Source organism: Hyalella azteca, unplaced genomic scaffold (assembly GCF_000764305.2).
Source record: "Hyalella azteca isolate HAZT.00-mixed unplaced genomic scaffold, Hazt_2.0.2 contig1888, whole genome shotgun sequence".
Classification (NCBI taxonomy): Eukaryota; Metazoa; Arthropoda; class Malacostraca; order Amphipoda; family Hyalellidae; genus Hyalella; species Hyalella azteca.
Genome location: NW_025932183.1, coordinates 24635 through 46108, shown reverse-complemented (window position 1 = coordinate 46108; position 21474 = coordinate 24635). Strand labels below are relative to the sequence as shown.

Sequence of the window (21474 nt, the reverse complement as noted above, 5' to 3'; positions counted from 1 at the left end):
TCCGTTCAGAAAATTCGGAGTGGTTACACATAGTAAATTCACTGGACAGTTTCAGTCTTTCAAATTTAAGTTTGGGATTTAAGTAAAATTACAAAATAAATAATTATTCATCGTCTGGAAATATTCATACTTGGTCGAAGAAGTCATTAGAAATGAATGAATGTATAGGCTGGCTTCCATTTTAAATAGTTATTACAAGATTAAAAACAACTTTCAAAATAAATCATTCCGAGTTCATGAAAAAATTGTTTTATACTTGTATATAAATGGTCGGCAAAATGAGACGTAATGGTGAAGTTCGGGCCCGTGTCTCATTAGCAGCTCCTACTGCTGTAACCGGCAAGCACGTATGAGAGTCTCGGCTTATTTGAGGTCAGTTGGCGCGCGGCTGTCTTCAAGTGAGGTGTGCCGTCGATATGATGCTGATGTGACTGGGCACTCGAGTTTTTGTTGACTTTAAGGAGAAACTGACGATACTTAACTGAAACAGGGCCACCTGGAATACCCACACTGCATGATATTCTGAAATATCAAGTGAGTTAGCTAACATAGTTCTATATTCCAATAGAATATTAGTTCTATGTATTGGTGTACTAAATTATTTTATTCGGGTACAGTTCCTGCATGGCGTGAAATTTATGAGAAAAAATTATGATACCTTCTTTGCAGTTGAGTGGATCTTATTTAATTATGCATTCTTGGTTTCATGCGATCTTAATTTCAAATTTGGAGGGACGAATCAGCCTTTTCTCATAAAGAATTAAACCTAATTCTTGTATTTTTCATAAAGACCGATAGTTTGTTTCCACTGTAAATAATGCATGTGCCTAAATTCGTTGACAATTAGTTCCGTAAAAATTAAAAGCCTGAGAAGCAATTTTCTCAATTAACTGAGTAATTCGTACATGGAACGTTGAATTAAAAAGATAGTATAAATTGTACGATAAGTAAAAATGTAAGATGTTCGGCGAGTCCATAACTTGAAAAGAATAAAGGTCATTTTTTACGTATCCAGTGTCGCGACATTTTCTTGGATACAATCGTAGGCTGAATGTCAATCGTAGATGCATTTTCAGATTATCAAGGGAATTCTTGATCATTCTCTTCTACAAAATTTGTCTCCCCCTACATTTCTTTTTTAACTCGAATAAACTCGTAAAATAGAAAAAAAATATCACATGGAAAATTCAAGTTGGAATCTTAAGTGGTTTGCCGTTTCAATTTCACTTGGTGATAGAAAATAGTCGGAAAATGTTTTTTCGAATCTTCGGTGCCTTTGCCGCTTTCGGTTCATTACGTGAGAAGTTGTTCATTCTCTGTTCCCTTCTACAAGGAGCACCTTGAAGAAATATTTGGTAGTGTTTGAAGGAGTCGAGATGAGGGAGAGTTAGAGCAGAGCGGGCTGGAAAGGCAAGGAGAAGCCTGAATAATAATTGCATTTGAACCATAATGCCAGTGCATGGCCATGTTTTGTTGTATTGAGGCTGCAGTGAATTGCATAGTAGCTATTGCCTATCGAATTTTAACACGAGTCGCGTTAATATTGATTGATTGAATGCGTGTCTAGTTGAAAACTTGTGTTCTGAATCTAGCAGCTAAATTACATCTAAATTAGCGCGAAAGTTTTAATCTAATTCAAATAGTCAGAGAGGAAGGGGTTCGCCATTAAATCAGTAACCAGTGTAACTTTTATCGTATATGTTCTTTTTTTACTATTCATTTACAATTATCATTTTCTGGTTGCCGAGAAAACTTCAACAAATTTAAAGTGCCGTGTCAAATGGAATAACGATTTAATTAAAATAATTCTTTTATCTGCATGGAACTAGCTTTTGATGAACCAGGGTTCGTGAAATATATTCAAGCCAATAATGTCGTAAGAAATTGATAAAATTCATATAAAATTTCCTGGAGGCAGTGCAAAGTTCTGAGAGCGTAAGCTGGTGCCCGCGCGGCGAGTCGAAGCGGAAGTTGGCCGCGTTGACCGAGAGAGAAGGCAACTCTCACTCGGCGTTTTCTCTTACAGGTTTTGGTCTCCCCCTTCCATCGCAGTCACCCCTCCCAAGCGACTGCATTACTCGCGATGACCTACAAACTGCGCCCTGAAATTTACCTTATCAGGGGCATTGCGAGGGATCGAATTTCGGCTTGGTGCATAACGTCTGGTTGCCATACAGCTCTTGGCTTCGTAGCTCGAGGCGTGATTATGCTTGCTGGAATGTTGGGATTTGTTTTGGAAGTAAATTGCAGTTATTAGAGCAGTGTTGGGAATATGCTATGTGTAACAAACAACAATGAGTTCGCGCGTCTAATTCTGCTCTTTATTTCAAGAATGGAAGTGCATTCATTTAATGTGTAGATTGGACAAATTTGTGATTGATTTTTCTTGGTTTTTCTTAATGTTCTTGGAAGAATCCAACCTCATTTCTGACTTTTAAAAAACATCGGAGACTCTTTTCTGTATTATTAAATAAGTGAAATGCCTCGTTCCCACTGCCACAGCGAAAACTCATAAAATTTGAGAAAAAAATCTAGTATTTCGAGACCGCAAATGCTAACTTAAAGCATTGACTATTACTTGTATTGTTTTTTGCTGCGATTGCTGCGTTCAGGAGATAAGTCGCTCAATTCATATTTTGTTTTAAAAAAGTAGTTTCGTTTCATTCGTATCCCAGACGCTTCAGAAATGAAAGTAATTTTCAAATTGTTAATGCATGCACTGTGCCCAAATCTAGATGGTTCTAGGTTCGCGACTTTCCAGCTCCAGGCAATTTCATGGGGAAAAAATGCAATAGCAGAACACCTTAAAGTCAAAGTTCAAAACACAAAATAACATTTTCGTGGATAATAACGGTGCTCGAACAAGCTACTTTATCATTCAGAAATCCGTTGATCCGTTAAATAATTACAAAGTCCGGACGCTTACGATGATTGCTCGGTCGAGTTTCGTGTACGTAGTCTGATTGTGTGGTTATAAATTGTTTGTTATGGCTTGATTGGCTTAATTTTGCATAAGAATTGGGCTCTCGCCTTATGAGTCGTAAAGCTAAAGCACTTCATTGACGTTGTGTTTAGCTTCACTACCGATGCGCGAAAGTTGGTAGCTTTGAACTATTTAAACGTATTTTTCACTGATTTTATTTTTTATTTTTGGCGACAAAGAATGAGTTTAATTAAAAAATATTAATATGTCTCAGTAATGACTTTAATATAGTTCAAATGGAAGTTTCATGGGCTTAAACTATGATCGTGGCTATGATGAAATGTTGTGTTTAAAGCTCAAGGTTCAAAGAGATTTGGGTATTTGGTGTCCCCGATAAAAAGCTGCAGATTTTTACCGTGACATTTTTATTTTATATTTTCTTTTCCAAGGTCTCATGCTCATAGATACTCGAAGGTTCATTGCTTAATGGCGTCTGATGTTTCTCGATCCTAAAAAGTGTTAACTCCCTCGACTCGAAGGGTCAGAATCTGATGCTCTTTAACGCCTGCTGATAAACCAGCGAAGGAGAGTTGAAGGTCGGACTTTGCATTACTTCTGTCAAGATCATGACGGTGGTGACTAGGCAATTAATAGCGCTACAGTTTCTATAATAGACCGCGGCGAGGAAAGGGAAGCCTTTCACATTAACTCATTCATCGACAAAGTTAGTTCGAGAGGCTTTTTAAATTGCAAGACCACGCCTTCTTTATAATTATCTTTGCTTTTAGGTCGAGAGTTTACGTGACATTTCGACTATTTCCCTCGCCTGCATCATCAGCAAGAGAGCCTCTAATTCCAACGCACGACTGCTAGCAAAAATGCTTACAATGGCCTGACATTTTGTGTGAGGAAATTGTAATCTGGACCTATCACGCCGTCGCCAAGTTCCACAGACTCGACAACTGTTATGTGGGCAACCGACCGTTCGGTACGTTTGCAGAATATTGGTCTCTTTCATTTCTGAAAGAGAGCCATATTGAAGGATCACTGAAGTTACGAAGGAAAATGACCGTCGTGTCGCAATTTCGTAGTCAAAACAACTGTGTAGGTATGGCGACATTACGCTTCAGAAGTCGGTAACTTAATCTTGAATGTACCGTGACGTCTAAATTACCTGAATTTCAAAACCAAACGTATTCCGAATGGGCGTATGCCTGTGATTTTAATTTGGTTTGAATGTAACTACAGATATTCTGTTTTTTCTCCGTGGCATGAGTCCATAATAATATGTCAGTCTATAATAATATATAATATATTAGTCTATAATAATAACTATCCGTGGCACTGATAATTATTTTAAAATATATACAAGAAGATTGCTGAATCAAAATCAAACTGATAAAAAACGCGTGAAATTCAAAAGAGGAGTAATCAAAAACCTTGTTGATTATTAAGTCTCTCGACGACAAGGACGACAATCCTAGTCAATATTGAAGCCAACATATGATTTGCCCTTAAAATGGTAGATGGTAAGCTGACGTTAATTCTCAAGTGTATTTTTGGTTCGCGCTTCAGGTTCGAGGAATAAATTCATTGCCGCAACGCAGCCAAGGAACGAGGTTGCAGTTCGCAAGACGAAGTGAGGTACGACTTCGTTTTCAAATTTCGCTCACCTATTGGCGATCAAAAACGTTTACGATATCTACGAACATCATCGAAAAAAAGCTGAAAAAGTGCCTTTATGAATGTAATCGCAATTTCACATGTACGCGTCACGTGCTCCTTTAGTTCAGACCTTCAGTCGTCCGCCCGAATTTGGACATCAGTTTGTCAGTTGCAGTTCATAATTGTCTTAGTGGTGAAATATTTCAGTGAGCTAACTTGGTGCTGCAACTCATTAGTCGTTAATAATTATTTGACGTGAAAATTTTATGGTTTACTTGGAATTAATTTTGCTTGCATTTTGTTTGACTTTTGTCAGTCAAAATTTATAGTAGATAGCTAACATTTTCCATGTCACACCTGCAGAAACTATGGTTTCACAAGACTCTTCAATAAAGCTCTTGGAAATCTGAGTGTCGAAAAATTCGCCTAAGCCTAGAACTTAACAATGAACGATAAGAACGAACATAGTAACAAGGACGCATTTCTTACTCTGATGTACCGAGCAAAGAAAAAAGTATGTAGTTTTTCTTCTGTTATATTTTTCGCTGTAGTTAGGACGAATTAAATCGAAAGAAGCAATTTATTTCATAGAGTAAGATAAAGCTCAGCGACTGGGTTGAATCTAAATGGACGTTTTTTCTTCATGGCAATCCTGTAACGGCGCACCAAACATAATCCATTTCGTTGGCCTTACATCACTTGTTTTTACTTTTAATTTTAGCAGATTAGGTGCAGCGCAAGTGAAACTCTTACGGTCAGTCGATACAATACAAAAAGTTGGGGCATCGGCTTTAGACTAAATGGTTGGGCGTTAATTGCTACTCTCGTAACTGAACGATAAGCCAGGCAGGAAAAGTGAGTCGATGGTTTTCTACGAACAAAAAATCTACGATTATCCAGCGGGCAAAAATAGCGTCCTGAGGCGTGGCGTACGTGAGGGTTGTGGAGAGTTTCGGGCTCTCTCCTCTGGCATACGTGCGACTGGCGGTGCCCCCATGCTGATTAGGATACCTATAGCTGGTGTCGTATTACCTGCAGCTTCGTCAAGTCAGGCTTGAAGTGCCTGTCATGTTGTGGTAGAGTCTTTCATGTCGGAGTTCATAAGCCGCTGTTGTGGTATGCGGAGTGCTTTTCATGTGTGGTATCTGGAGTGACTTTCATCATATTTCATGTTGTGGCATCTGGAGTGCCTTTCATGTTGTGGTGTCTGGAGTGCCTTTCATGTAGTGGTATCTGGAGTACCTTTCATGTTGTGGTATCTGGAGTACCATTCATGTTGTGGTATCTGCAGTGCCTTTCATGTTGTGGTGTCTGGAGTGCCTTTCATGTTGTGGTGTCTGGAGTGCCTTTCATGTAGTGGTATCTGGAGTGCCTTTCATGTTGTGGTATCTGGAGTGCCTTTCATGTAGTGGTATCTGGAGTACCTTTCATGTTGTGGTATCTGGAGTACCTTTCATGTTGTGGTATCTGCAGTGCCTTTCATGTTGTGGTGTCTGGAGTGCCTTTCATGTAGTGGTATCTGGAGTACCTTTCATGTTGTGGTATCTGGAGTGTCTTTCATGCTGTGGTATCTGGAGTGTCTTTCATGTAGTGGTCTCTGGAGTACCTTTCATGTAGTGGTATCTGGAGTGCCTTCATGTCTCGGTATCCTCCAGGCACCATAACATGTTTTATTTGTATTTGTAAATTCATATGTTTGCTGCCTTTGCTTCTAATTACAGTAGTAAGTCGACTAAGCGACTTAAATGTGCTTTTTGCGGAATTTAATAAGATCCAGAATATTTAGTGGGTCTGGGAGCATTTGTGTGGCTGTCATCCATCCTTAATATGCAATCACTACATAGCACTTTCTTTTGCACCCAGTGTTATAAATTATAATTATTTGCTTGCCAGTTTTCCTTTCGATTTTTGTTATACTCGTTCCGAATTTTTCTATCCCTAGAAAGACTTCACTGCGAATTATTTCCACTTGCAACTCTGTGGCTGTTTCCTTCCTATGCTCATTCCCAGATTGATGAATTTTACTTTTTGTCTGCCCAGTCAGACGCTCTCAGAGTTTGTGAGTAACAAAGAGTTTGATGCTACCAGTAATGAAAGTTTTCACCCTTTTTTATGAGACCGGTTCAGGTTTAAGCTCCATTGGATATTCATTTAGAATCGAATTTCTGAGAAGAATAGAATTTGCCGAATCGGATCGATATTCGGCAAGCGCCCAAGTTTATCCTATACATTTGAAAGTATCAAATATATGTATATTCACAATTTTGATGCACTGGTCTGGATGCTTAGTGTATAGCAAAAAGCGTAGCGTAAAGTTTCATCTCTAAAATTTTTAATTAATTTCTAATAACTTAGCTAGAGCACTTGTTGGTAATTTTGAATTTTCCGTTGAATGTTGTTCCGGCACCCCACAACTTTCTATTTTCATTTTCGAATGGAGTGCGGGAGAAATCGTTCGGTCACAGGCGGCTGGATCCCGAATATGTAAATTTTTCCCTTCAAAAATTTTCATGTCTTCGAAAGTGATGCATCAAGGAACGTTTAATATATTCAACGTTTCTGTTCATCAATACGCTTGTAAATTATATTCACCTTTTCATACATTGGTTTTTATGGTAGAAGTTCCTGGAACGGGTGACTCGCTGGCATTATACTCGCGTTACGGGTCAGCTATAGAAAATGCCACTTCACGAATGCACTTCCTCAAAAAATTTAATTTAAAAAAATTGAATTATTGTTAGAGCTTTGTGACTGAACGATCACTGTGATTTTCACTAAAAAATAGTTATAAAAAATGAATTTCAATCGATAAAGCTGACATTCTTCATCTAGATGACCTCCGATCTACTAAACTAAAGTTAGTACATCTGAAGTTAGTACAATACAGTTACTACATTATATGCTAGTAAAGGTATCCACCTTGGCAAGAATAATGAACAGCAAGATTACAGTATGAGAAGACACGGTTGCAACGACAGAGTGATGATGTCGAAGTCGACAACGGAAAAGGATTTAGGAGTTAACATCGACAATGAGTTGAAATTTTCTAAGCATATTGCAGGTCAAGTTAATAAAGCCAATAAACGACTTGGACTGATCAGACGCTCTTTCGAGTTCCTAGATGCAGGAACGATGAAGCAGTTGTTTGTTGCTGTCGTGCGCCCGAACCTAGAGTTTGGAAACGTCGTATGGTCACCGAAATTTGAAAAGGACAGAAATTTAGTAGAGAGTGTTCAAAGACGCGCTACAAGAATAGTTCCGGGCTTGAAAGGCAAGTCCTATGAGGAAAGATTAAAGATTATGAAGCTTCCAAGCCTCAGTTATCGACGTCTGCGTGGGGACCTCATTGAAGTATACAAGTATACTCATGACTTATACAAGGTCCCAGACGGATTACTAGAATTTGAAACAAGAACCAACACCAGGGGCCACGGCTATAAACTAAAAAAACAGCGTTGGAACACATCCATGCGACAACATTTCTTCTCGCTTCGAGTCACCGACTTGTGCAACAGCCTCCCTGATAGCATCGTTGACGCTCCGAGTATGAACATCTTCAAAAACAGACAAGACGAAGCTATGCAGGAGCATATGTTCAGTCTTAAAATGCCTATCAAATTACGGAGCAGGCAATAAGTCCAGCAGCTATCTCAATCAATCGTCAGTTATGGAAAGATCGGGTTCCAAAGGCTGGATCCCTTGTGAATCAAGTCACGAAAAGTTCAAGAATCGGCAACAGGCCATGGGCCTATTTCTTCAGCGCCGACACTTCTATTCTATTCTAGAGCCTTGATATGAAATCTCTGTAGCTACATCTCTGAAGCTGGCATACATGGGAAATGGATGTATTTCCGTTGTAAAGTTATCAGGATTGCTCCTTCATATCATTAGCCATTAATCTAAATACTGGTAAATAAAACGAATTGGAAATCGTTGCTTCAGTGGTGATTATATTTGTTATGGAAAATCTTATTAGAATGTATTTATTGTTGAATCTTTTGCGCTTTTATAGTAAACGTCGAATTAAACAAGTATTTTCAATCAACATTCAAACATGTTGGTTTCATTTTTTGTGTTTTAGGCACGTGTTTTTGAGCTTATTTCTTTGCAATCTTATTTTCTTCATTTATAAAGCATAATTTCTGTCAAAATAAATATATTGAAATAATTTGCTGGAAGATTGAACTGTTGACTTAATTATGCATTTATTTTATCCAATGGGAGCAATAAATTTAAAATCTTATTTAGAGGAATAGACTAACATACAAATAATTATGAATTACTGCTAATAACTTCCGAATTACTAAGTATTGAGTTTCAAGAAATTATAGGCCTGAGATCGGGTATGTCTATATAGATGTATATCAATGTAAATTTTGTATCATTTTCGCAAAAAAATTCCAGCATATAAAACAGTATAAGTGATCATTATTCAGACATTTTTCTTTTCGCTAAACCACTGCAAGGCCAACAAAGCTTGTGTCACTTCCTTGATGCAAAATTATTTTAATAGTCAGACATTGTTTAGATTAAGCCTTGCTCTGATTGCGCGTCAGTCGGTCTGAACAACAAGAGGCCGAGTGAATTGTTTAGTGACCTTGTCCGGTGAAAGACAAGATCAGAAATTATCCGGGATTTTGAAAAATCGTACATTTTCGTCACTAGGAATCAAAGCCTTTATTAACACAGAGCTGAGCGCTGCTTGGAGAAATTCGTTGAACAAATGATGCCTAAATACTTGAAGGAATTTATTACGGCAGATGAATCACTAAATTGCTGTTATTTCACATTATGTTCATTGTATGCAGAAATATTTAATCTTATAGATGTGAGTCATTAAAATTTGTAGAAGCAAGCAGTTAAGAGTAAAGAAGCTGTAAATTTATCAGGTCTTCGACTGAGATTGAACTTACAGAAGTTTTTCGAGTGACCTACGCAGCTACGCTTTTGTATGAGCTTCCCGAGCCAGACTGCCCTCACATATGTTGTTCTTCTGACGAGCGCTGCCGTTTATGAGGTTGTCGAGCCACACTGACCTCACATAGGTTGTTCTTCTGACGAGCGCTGCCGTTTATGAGGTTGTCAAGCCACACTGACCTCATATAGGTTGTTCTTCAGACGAGCGCTGCCGTTTATGAGGATTTCAAGCCACACTGACTTCACATAGTTTGTTCTTCTGAGGAGCGCTGCTGTTTATGAGGTTGTCGAGTCACACTGACCTCACAGAAGCTGTTCAACTGATGAGCGCTGCCGTTTATGAGGTTGTCGAGCCACACTGACCTCACAGAAGCTGTTCAACTGATGAGAGCTGTTGACTCGATCGATCGTCACGTTCAGTGAAAGTTGAATGCCGCTGGCAGTAGAAGCTCGAAGCGTCGTTTGAAGGAACTTATTACGTGTTTCTTCTGGGGCACGTATTTTCAGAAAGAAAAACACGTAACGCTTTTAAATATTTCACTAATAATTTCCGCATGTTATTCCTGATTTTTTGGAGGCGACTTCTGAGGTGTAACTATTAATATTACGAAAATGTTGTGCTCGTAATAAAATATCTTAGAATTGTAATAACTTTATAAATCATTGAAATAATTGCGGTAGTTTTTGTTTGGTTTTACGATCTTCCGTGCACTCGATTTTCTCGAGTGCCGTATATCGGATAGGCGAACGATGCATTCCGTAGCTCCTCGACGAGCAAAGATTTCTATTGTTAAATACCGATGTTGAAAATAATCCTGGAACTGCAATTATCTTGCCCTATATTCCCAGAAACAACCAGAGAAATATGGCTATCGAATGAGTTGCCACATTTAGCTGCTGTTCACTGATCTTTTGCTGATCACATTTTACAGAAGGGAAACTAATTTGGAAATTAGTGCCCTTTGATAATCACGTCGTACATATCGCTCTGAGATTAGAATTTTTCCGTTCAATGAGTTGCACTCAACTGTATATCTCGCCCTTTGTAGCTTACTTTCATTCAGTAAATATTGCTGGATTATTCTTTCAATTCACAAGTATCCTATAAAGTTCACTGCTGAGTTTCAGCAAACATCTTCTTTTCAGTGTTGATGTGTCATGGTCCATCCGTGCATTTATATTCCAGAGTATGTAATCAGCTCGTTGTCCTGTCACTAGAATGACATATATTGCAAATATTGCAATTGCAAATTGACTCTAACTTGTGTCATTAGAGCGAGGCTAACATGGTCTCATGTGTATTCGTTCAATCATTTAAATTCCAGTAACTGATCATAACCTAGTGATCCTAGAGCTGATCAACATCAGCTCCTGTATTCGTACATCGCCTAACTGACCACCTACCTTATACATTTTATATAAGATATATATCTAATTTATTTACATTTATATCTAACACCGGAATATTATTCGAAAGGTTCAATCGATTTATTTAAATCGAAAATATTTTATTGCGCTAGTGGATTGCTGTTATTTGTACAATTTTTGGAATTCACTAATCATATTGCAATTTTGTGTAAATATCATTCGGAGACGATCTATTAGACTACAAAGAATGTATTCTTGGCAGGTAGTTGAAAGAAACTCTAACTGTTTACAAGCATTGAATGGCAATGATGCAAGTATTTAACAATTTTTAGCAAGAAATTACCTAACTCATTACACTGAATTTTCCGGGAAAGAGCCGGTTCCCTTCACTGCGCACAATCTTTTGAGGTTGTAGTTGCATGAAACATGAAAGCTGCATTGAATTCTTAGAATTTGCCTCGTAAAACAAATGCTTTTCTCTAACACTGCCTACTATAAAAAACGTGCATTTTATCATGAGGAAACCTCTTTGTGTGTCCGAATGCCTAGATACCTGACGGCCCTTCGGCTTGCATCTCAACATCGCGGGAATGTTGGACTCGCATCCAGCCGAGTCATGGCTATCGCGGCCTGTAAAATTTTCCGCATCGATCAATTGGCCGTAAAGAGCTGCCACCGGCCAATTTGTCAGGGAGTTTGCGTAAAAATTACCTCACGCTCGTGATCTTTTGAGACTGAATAAGAGTTGCTTCTCTGAAGAGATGGCCGAGAGAATGCATTGGATATACTTTCCGCATTGACCTCTCTGGGAGCTCTTGAAAGTGACCGCGTTCAGTAGTGAGAGACATTTTAATGCGCCAATTAAAGCATCGATCTGGCACTAATAATAGGAGATCGGTTTGCGCTGTCATTGCCTATTAATTCCAATGCTGCTGGTCTTTCGCAAACCTCTTTTCTTCTCAAGTTCTAAGTTTGATTTATACTTTTACAGAGGCCCCTTGTTTACGGGACCTGTATTAGAGTCGAGCATCTTGGTCGAGTAGTGACCGGAGACTCTGTGATGGTCATGGCTCGGCCTTCCCAACTCCAATTCTACCTCGATTTCCCCCGCTTTGCACCAATAGTGCTCTATCACCGTGCAAACTGTGCAGAGTTTTCGATAATAATATGATTACAGGAGATGTCTGGTTGGTCTTGGCTACTGCATGTCGATGCTAACGAGTTTTTATTCATACACTGCAAAATTAATCTATATATTAATTTATTAACAAATATAAAGAACTTGCAGATTTATTTAGAATTTTCTAAAGTAACTAAGAAAAATTTGGTCGTCAGTTCGGAGGTAAAAATTTCAAAAACTTCAACCGTTGCGAAATTTCTCTATTTTGTTGAAACCGATACGAGCATGAAGAGATTACGAAGTCATCTCCGTGCACAATCAATACATTGATTCCATAGGCTATTGCTTGAAAATTTTTCCTCCTGGATAAAACTTGAATTCATAGACGGTTCATCCTGTGTTGCAACGGGGCGTTTTTTTATCAACCTGTTCCTTTACTTTCATGTTCGACATTCACCTCTTCTCTTATAATGCAATCTCTTAATTACTTACGACCGCTACGCTCATCAGCAAATTACCGCTGTAAATCATGGTTACTCTTAATAGTAATTACCGAGAAGCCAATGAACCAACCAAGACTTAGCGAAACTTGAATAATTAATCGCATCGCAAATGGAATTTTAAAGCGCGTCAACTTTATTGGAAATACTTTACGTTCATGTGTTGAATATGACGCAATTAAAAAATTACATAATTTTGTCACATTACGTTACTCATCAAAGCCAATCCCGGTATGCAGATCGTCTATGTATGACGTCCAATATTTCTCCATACTATTCAATTTAAAATAGAAACAAACTACTTTCTAATGAAGGCCAGTATCATGTTCCATTGATTTTTGTAATGGAAATATAATTGCTAACAAATACATTTTAAACTAGAGCACATGCTAAATGCAACCTTCAGAGCCTCGGTGAAATGCAAAACCATTTGCGGTTTTCCAGCGCGGCCGCCATGTTTATCTACTGATGCTAAGCACCGCAGTGAAGGACTCTTTAACACCGATTTTAAAGGTCGGAGGTATTCTTGCGCCTCGTCATCTAGTGGTAAACTCTTGCACCGCGTCATCTAGGGGGAAAACCTCATAATTTTTGGCGGGGGATTGACAAATCCCGAAGTGCATGCACACTTGACCTCTCACAATGAGGTTGTTATTATACCAGATTGTTGAGGAGCGAGAAATATCTTTTCCGTGTCCGCTGTCTGGGAACAATTTATTATGGCTTTGAAGCATCAATTTTCAAGAAGGAATTGTGGTCCATAGGTACTCACTCTTATTAATACCTTTGGTTAATGCGAATATAAATTTAAAACGAAATTTAAATAAAAATGCATGTGACCGAAGAAAATGCACACTGTTTCTGACTGAAAGTGCGAAACTTCGATTGAATTGTGTAATATTAGGTCTATGTGGAAAGCAAATTTGTTTATAAACACTGATTTGAGCTATTAAAATAACAATTGCTTTACGTTTGGTTAATGATGACCATTGCTTATGCTTAGGCCCTGTTTTGCTGAAGCTCAGGATAATTCCAAATCTGCCATGAAATCGAAGATATAAAAAATTCAATGGTAGGTCATGGTTCTGTAATCATAATTTATTTCTTCGAGTTTCGAAAGGCGTTCGATTATAATCTCTAATGGACGTTATGTGCTCTGTTCAGGACTTGCAAGGCTACACGCCTCGATCTGTTTTAATGGGAATTTGTAAAGAATTATGGCGACCTCGGCAGTCGGCTTGATGAGGGCTATTTTACAAGAGAATGGCAGCAGCAGCTTGGTAATTACTGAAAACTACATACGTAGAACTTTACTACCTTCAACCACTCTATACATGTTCTACTGTCAAGGTGTTTTAATGAACCGGAAGAAGCCAGCTTTGATCGTCAAAACAAAACACAATTGAAGGTTTACCCATAAACTATTATGTGGAAGATGCAACGTTATCGAGATTATTGACCTTAAATTCTGTATTGCCGACTTCATAATCGTGCATATGATGCCTTTGCACGAAGATTGACTTCTGTGTCATCTGAAAGTACATGTCATCTGAATACTATTATTAACTGATGCATAATAATATACAAGGAGCTTCTGCATATGAATCTTCACCGGAAACAACAATTCGCGTGAGCTAGAGAGCGCCTGGAAAGTGGATCAAAACAAGCGGCAACCGCAGCGGGTGCGCAGTTCAGTGGCTCACGAGGTCGGCAACGTGATGTGGGCTATCCGATGTTCATGCTCGCAGGTATTTAAGGCGGAAAAAAATCAAGAACCACTCTTAGAAGCAAGTGCACGAAGACAGTGCTAAGTACGATCGACTTATCTTCGAAAAATTTATTGTTACTGTTTATAGTTTGGCTGATAATTTTTCGTTAAGATTGGTCGTAATATCGTCGGTGTTCTATTAGAGACTCGGTGTTGACATTGTTGATTATTTTCTAGCTTTAAATTCAGCGGCTCGAGCATATCGACCGACCACAATGTTTGCGTTCCGCTGTCAAGATTTCTTAAAGAATCACGTGCGACCGATTTTCTCGCAGCAACATGTACACTCAAGGCTCACCAGAGCGAACCTTGCTAGGCATAGTGTGAGCTTTCTTGCGCTTGCGCAACATTAACATATACCACGTAGGATTATGCGAGGAGTTTTTTTTTCACTTGGTTTCCTCTTACAAGCCAATCTATGACCTCTTTTTTGTCCCCGAAAAACGTAGCTATGTGATGCTACGATGGTGAACGGCCTTTCGGTGTGGTAACATTCCCTCGCACGTTCAGTATATACGTGATAGAAGCCACGATCTCATAGTAAGCTTTAGAAATTAAAAATGAATATAGCCTTGCATAAGCCATTGTTTTCTTGTAAGATCGATGAGCGGGTGCTTGAGAAACACTCTTACGTTGGCTGGACCACGTTCAACTTCGTCTGGACGATCAAACTTGTCCTGCTTTTTGCAGCAGCGCCCAAAACTTTCTTCCAAGTCCATAAGGCGAGGCAAGAGACTTGACTTCGAAACGGATGCATTCGTCGAAGAAGTTAAACGCTCATGAGAGCTGAGCAGAACTTTCGAACAGCTGTCTGGTTTAGAAAATCAGTTTTTGTTTGCTTAAAGTAAGCACAGGAAGCTTGCAAACGGAAATATTTGAATTCTCTATAAATATTTTAAATTTTACAGTGTCGTGTACACGTCGTGCCTAAATCATAAGCTAATTTGGGGGTACAGAATTTTCTAAGTTTCTACATTGCAAATATATAAGTAATATATATTACATAAATAAATCTACATTACATTCAAAAATTGTAGGTTCATATCTTCATCATTCATTTAATGAAATTCTTGTGGCCATTGCCGAACAAACTCGCTTATTTATTGTTGGATTATTACCAGCGCAGAGTTGAAGTTTCCATAACTTCTATCTCGGCGTTTCACATTGCGCTTCAAGGTCATTTTCTTCTTAGTTTTTCCGTCATGGATAATGCCGGACAAAGCTCATGATGGTTCCCTAAAGAGCACGCAAGTGCGCCCGTAAGACTCCAAGCAATGAACTTGTGACCTACGTAGTGGCTGTCTAATGCTACTCACAGTACTGTTCCAAGTAAGCAGATTGTGCTATGCAAAAATAGAATTTCTCCGAGATATTCAGAATACTTCCTTTCTTATAACGAGAACAAAGGTTACAATATTATTACTTTTCACTTAAGACTCAAATCTTTGAAAGCCTGTATTTTAGATAATCGCGAAATGCCTCCTCGCTGTTTAACTGTGCAGGTGAATGCCTAAGGTCAATTAAATAAAACAAAAGAGTGCGATATTTTTCTGAGTCCCTTTCATGTTCTTTAATTCTTCTGAAGGTTGTGCTCGCTCGGGGCGTTCACGGTGAAATTTCTTATGACCTTTAATTTTTATGATCAGTGGGAGCTGCAGGATGGGAATTTGCATGGTAAACTCTGTTAATATGTGCTTCTATTATTCGGTCTGGGCAATGAGTTGTGATCTTTGGTTCCAGTAAATGCCAAGGAAGTGTTTATAAGTTGCTCTGGCTTGATATCTCTTTAAATATTAGATGTCATTTTTGGCTTATGAAAATCGAATAGTAAATGTGTATTTCCTGATTGATCATAATTATTGTTCTGCAGCAAAATATAAAAGAGAAAATTTGTAGAGCGTACAGTTTTGCTTGCGACTTCAATGGCTATTGATATTTAAAAGAGCATTACATTTATTGTAGTCAATACCATCAGCTAGAGTGTGCGACATAAAAAATTCGCGAGGTCATTGACTTGAGATTTGCATCAGAATTCTTGTAGAAACCGACAATGAAGTCATCACAATACCTGCACTATAGAGGAGATTGCATCAACTGGGAAATAAATGAACGGAGTGCGGAGTGCGACTTCATATCAAGTCCTTAATAATAACTTTACGATGCGGTATTTTATATGCTCTGTACCTACTACATGGTTCAAGCTAATTATGTAAATATTTGAGCTTAAATTTGATTATATATGGATTTAACATCGTTGTTTTGAAGTAATGAATATTTTTAGAAGTATAATTATTAATTTCAGACAATTTAAAATCACTAAAGAGAACAGCAGATGCATATATACATGATAGCAACTGCTTTCGATATTCATTAGTTTTAATAGATTTTCACCTTTCTTCTGAACTAAATAAATTCAATAATTGCTAATGGATTTCATGAAAATCTTTTTCCCTGTAATTTTTCTCGGAATCTACATGGATTAAAATATATATATTTTTAGTTTTATCTGAGTGTACTATGTTTCAGTTAAAAAATTTCAACCATTTAGCCTCTTTAATAAAGTCGAAATTTCGAAAGCTGAAAGCCCATAATGTACCAATTTCTTAAGTTCATTCTCGTCATAAAACCAATAACTTTTTCCCGCCATTTATATTTTTCTCCCGAGCTTCCCGTTTTGGCAGTTCGGTTCAATTTCTTCTTTTTTTCCTACAAGAATTGAAGCCAAAAACTTCGGTCAGATCAACAGATCTTTAACCAAGAACGAAGTCATACACGATTTTAAAGGTTAAAGCTTCGCCGCACATCTGAACTCTACAACAATGCCCATGAAATATACATTATTTTTTACAATGCTCGTCCCATACAGAAACTTAAATATAATAATCGCTTACAAAAACAACGAGACTAAAATATCAGTGGAACATGTAAAAAAAAACTATCATTTTGGGCAATCAAACGCTACTACAAACCTTTGGGTGCCTGATAAAAGTAGAACACGTCAAATTAGGATCGTGCATTCCTAAGTTTGTTGTTTTGGGGGCAGTGAAGAGATTGTAAACAATGGAGGTGAGCGGCTTTTTTCGGTTTCGTTTTTTCCCCAGAAACGCACAGTTGGTTGGGTCATTAAATGCTTACCTCCTCTTACGCACGACCTCAAATGTCACAACAAAAATTGCCGACAGCAGTAAGCCAAGGCGTTGAAGGGCTTACTTAAATGTGCACTGACCTATCAATGTAGACTGTTACTAAATTTAGGATAGAATATATAATGTTATTTCTTATTTGCTTTTTGAGCTCATGCTGATTATAGAAGATAGAGGCATGGAGTGATTTATGAAATCGCTAGTGAGTGCTTTAAAAACATTTTATGATTGAGTAGGTACATTTAAGGTAAAATAAGAAGAGAACTTGCATGCATCTAGTGTGAAGTTAGAAAAAAAGCTCATACAAAATTTAAATTTACTGAGTTAAACCGAAGCAAAATCGGTATATGTGATTGTGAGAATGTATCTCGCTAGCCATATATCATAGTTTAAATAGAACATCAAAGCCATTAAAATAACAATTCGTTTCCACTTTGAAGGTAGAATGGGTAAAATTTGCAGCACCTTCGTGCAAGCCTGGACTTTTTGTTACCTACTTGAAAATTTCTATAACGTTTTTATGATATGATTTTTTTACGAACCTATACTTCTTTGCTGAAAGTCACGAAGAGTTCAACAGCTGTGTTCAACCTTACAGAATAAGGCACAAATGCAATCAAGTTCGCTTGAGCCATTGCGCTTGCTGGGTCTATTACGCATTCTGGGTCCATCACGCTAGGTGAGTCCATCACGCTTTCTGCGTCCGCCGCGTTAGGCTTGGCCATCACGCTGATTGGAACCATCGCCCTCGTTATAGGGGCATTTCGTTTGCTGAGACCATCATGTTTGTTTAGACTTTAAGGCCAGCTTAAGCCATTTTGCTTGCTGTACTCATCACGCTTGGAGAATAACTAGTCTAGCGGTAGCCTTCATTCATGCTGGGCCACCATAACTACATTCTAATATAGCAGGAATTTTTAGTTGTGACCATTGCTTTCACTTTATTGTCGATAGAGTTTCATTTACAAAAAGTAAACCGGAATACATAATGCAATTTAGCATGTACTGATATCCACATATATTCATATCAACTCATATTATGCAAAATTAAATACTTTTCTCTTCTTGATCTCATTTCAAGTGTTCTCTTTTGAGTTTAAAATATTTGTGGTGTTATGAAATATTCCAAGTGGAGATAAATACCCCGCATTCAGACCTTACCAGCTGCAGCAGCAAAGCTTAACTCTTCGCTGGATGGCTTGAAAGCCTTTCTCAGCTCATCTCGAATACGCTTTCGACGTGGACACAATTCCTCGCACTTGCATGGGCATCTTCGCGAAATTTTTAAAATAAACTCTAATTGTTGTAGGCCAGGGGGACCCCTATGATATTTTTTTAATTAGTTTTCAATTTATGCTCAGCGCGCTTATCACACATTTCATTACAATATATTTTTCATTGTTTTGGCTCATCATGATTTTACGCCTGCGATTTCTATAAGCTATGTGTATGTTGAGTCCACGTTCATTGCTTGAAGGCACAAAGTAGAATGAATGAAATAAAACAAAATTATTGTTTAAATCGCATGAGTTAATCTAATTATTGTCAAAATATTTATTGTCTCATATATCATAAATATCGTAATTGGCAATGTGGGATTGGCACTAAATCTAACTTGAGTATGTAAGCAAAGCTATTTGAGTTATCTTTGCATCATGAAAGTGTTCTCAGAACACTCGCTAGTCTGGTGCCCACTGCCCAAGCATATGACCGCCCAGACGTGTTGTGACATATCGAGTTCGAGTCACGCACGAACGACCGCTGTTGTGTCACAGCCAAGCTGCGCACTCGAAAAGCAAATGCCCGCGCAAGAGGAAATTTGGGGTTGTTTTTCCGCAGCAACAACACACGTTCCGACTCCGAAAAAAATGATCAGTGCTTTTATTGACCGTTGGTCCGACGCTGATTGTAAATTTTATCTCCAAGACGGTAATTTGCTCTCTCAGTTCTCGAGTCGAATAATTGAGATACAAAAAAGATTAAGCGATATTTCGATTAAGGCTGCAGAATTGGACAATGAATATGGTGTAAAAGATTCAATGTTGTAAATATTAAATTGAATGCCAATTTTTTCTTCGTGCAACTCGTGTACGGTATACGCTGTCAATTGAATTTATATCCAAAAATTTTGTAAGTCAAAAATATTAGACATTGGCCGTAAATGGTGAAAACTGTTTCTTTAACATGAATGAATGTATTCTATCTAACAGTAGGGTAACATGGGGCAGCGAGCCCACTGCGGGTCACGGGCCCATAGCGGGTTTCTCGCTAAGTATGGCAGATATTGGTCCGTGTTCTCTACCGCCTGTCGACAGTTTCACTGGGATTAATTATACGGATTTACGTTTTGCTAAGTGTTTGCGTTATTAAGTTCTTTGCGAATAACTGTTTTAGTCCAGATAAAAACTTTTTTGCCGCTAAATAAAGTTTTTTTCGATTACTATAGATGAAGCTTTTGAAATTACTGTGAATTATTTTTTCAAAGTAATATTTATAGGGATAATTTTGAGACCAAGTTTAGACTATTAGCTTTTAAAATAAAATGCTGACACGATATAAATTGAAATGATACCTAGTGGGGGCAACGGGCCCACGCGTGTCACGGGGCAAAGCGCCCATGGTGAAGTCTTGTGTTATACATCATTAGATTTGTCTCAATGACCTTTTCAAACTATGACTAGCTTTTTGAATTACAAATTACACTTCATATTGCATGATTTTTTTATTTGCCGCCTCAAGGCAGCAGGTTTAGTTTCTAGTTATGCGTATTTATGACCACTTTCCGAGTTTTTGACTCTTGCCTTGCCAAAAGTTGATTTCAGTCAACACCAATGAGCCAAACGTTGATGAGTTTTTATGGTGTTGGCTGAAATCACGATTAGGTACGAATTCTCTGCACATAATATCTGGATTATGGACGTAACTGGAACGAAGTTTTTTTCTGATCAACTAAATATATTTTTTCTAGTCAAGGATACATTTTTTTATGTCAAGGACGAAATTTTTATCGCAAGGATATATTTTTCAAGTCAGGGATATATATTTTTATGTCAATGAAATATTTTTCTTCACGTCAGTGATAGATTTTTTAAGCCATGAGTATATTTTTTTCAAGTTAAGTATATGATTTTTCGAGTTGTTAATGAATGAGTGAATGTCATATTTTTTATTGCATTTTCTTATTTTTAACTGTAAAGTGCTGTTTTATCATTTTTAAACGAAAAATATGCATTTGTGGTAAAGGGACCATGGATGGGCGCCTTGCCCCAAGCCCATGGGCCCATTGCCCCAGGGTTGGGGCAATGGGCACATTTTGACACTTTTTACAAAACAGTGTTTCATTAAAAATTGAATGAACATATAGGTGTCTAATTCACATCATACATTCCTCATTAGTTGCACCTTTAAACAAAACAAAGAACCACCTCGTATCAATTGAAACTTCATCAAAAATTTAGTTTAAAAAAAGGGGGGGGCGCGCTGCCCCATGTTGCCCTACTATGCGTTAATTTCTTAAAGACTAGAAGATAAAATTCTTTTGATGAAAGGTTTGTTGAATTTTTAAGATGTACGTCGCCTCCAGCTTATTATAGTTATTCATTAACTAAGCGCATTACTCTTTTAAATTATTTGATCTGGATGAATACAAAGAATTCTAATAAGGCATTCAAATTCCATTTCTAAAGCATGTTGCGTAGAATCGAGTCTGTCATACATGCAGACTTTCGCCGTCTCAGTCGTGCAGCTGCTGCAATCATTTTTTGCAGGGTCCTAGATTTATTCTGATTTAAAGTTTAATTGGTTACGCTGGTATGTGGAGTGACCATGAGGTAATTTTCATTTGAACTTATCACTAGCCTTTTTACACCAAAGTTTAAATGAATTAAACAAACAATAATTTATATTGTGTTCCCAGTTTTCTTTCTGGAATTTTTAGTGATCTGAGGTTCAAAAGAGACCACAAAGCAATTGTTGCTATCGCTGCCGAGCTTCAGTCACTTTTCAAAGCGAGGTCAGAACGTGCCTGTAAAAGCCGTTCACTGAGCCTTCTGAACCTTGCAAATTAGGCC

The 21474-nt window shown here is 37.9% G+C and overlaps 1 protein-coding gene across 1 annotated transcript in view; it reads left to right on the top strand.

Annotated features, from left to right (window-relative positions):
- The first annotated feature begins 387 nt into the window (after nt 1–387).
- Nucleotides 388–21474, top strand: part of LOC108675099 (putative uncharacterized protein DDB_G0289263) — a 36291-nt gene continuing 15204 nt past the window's right edge. The window contains exon 1 of the mRNA XM_018163083.2: nt 388–534. The gene's annotated coding sequence lies outside the window, so the exon portion shown is untranslated. The remainder of the gene's footprint in view (nt 535–21474) is intronic.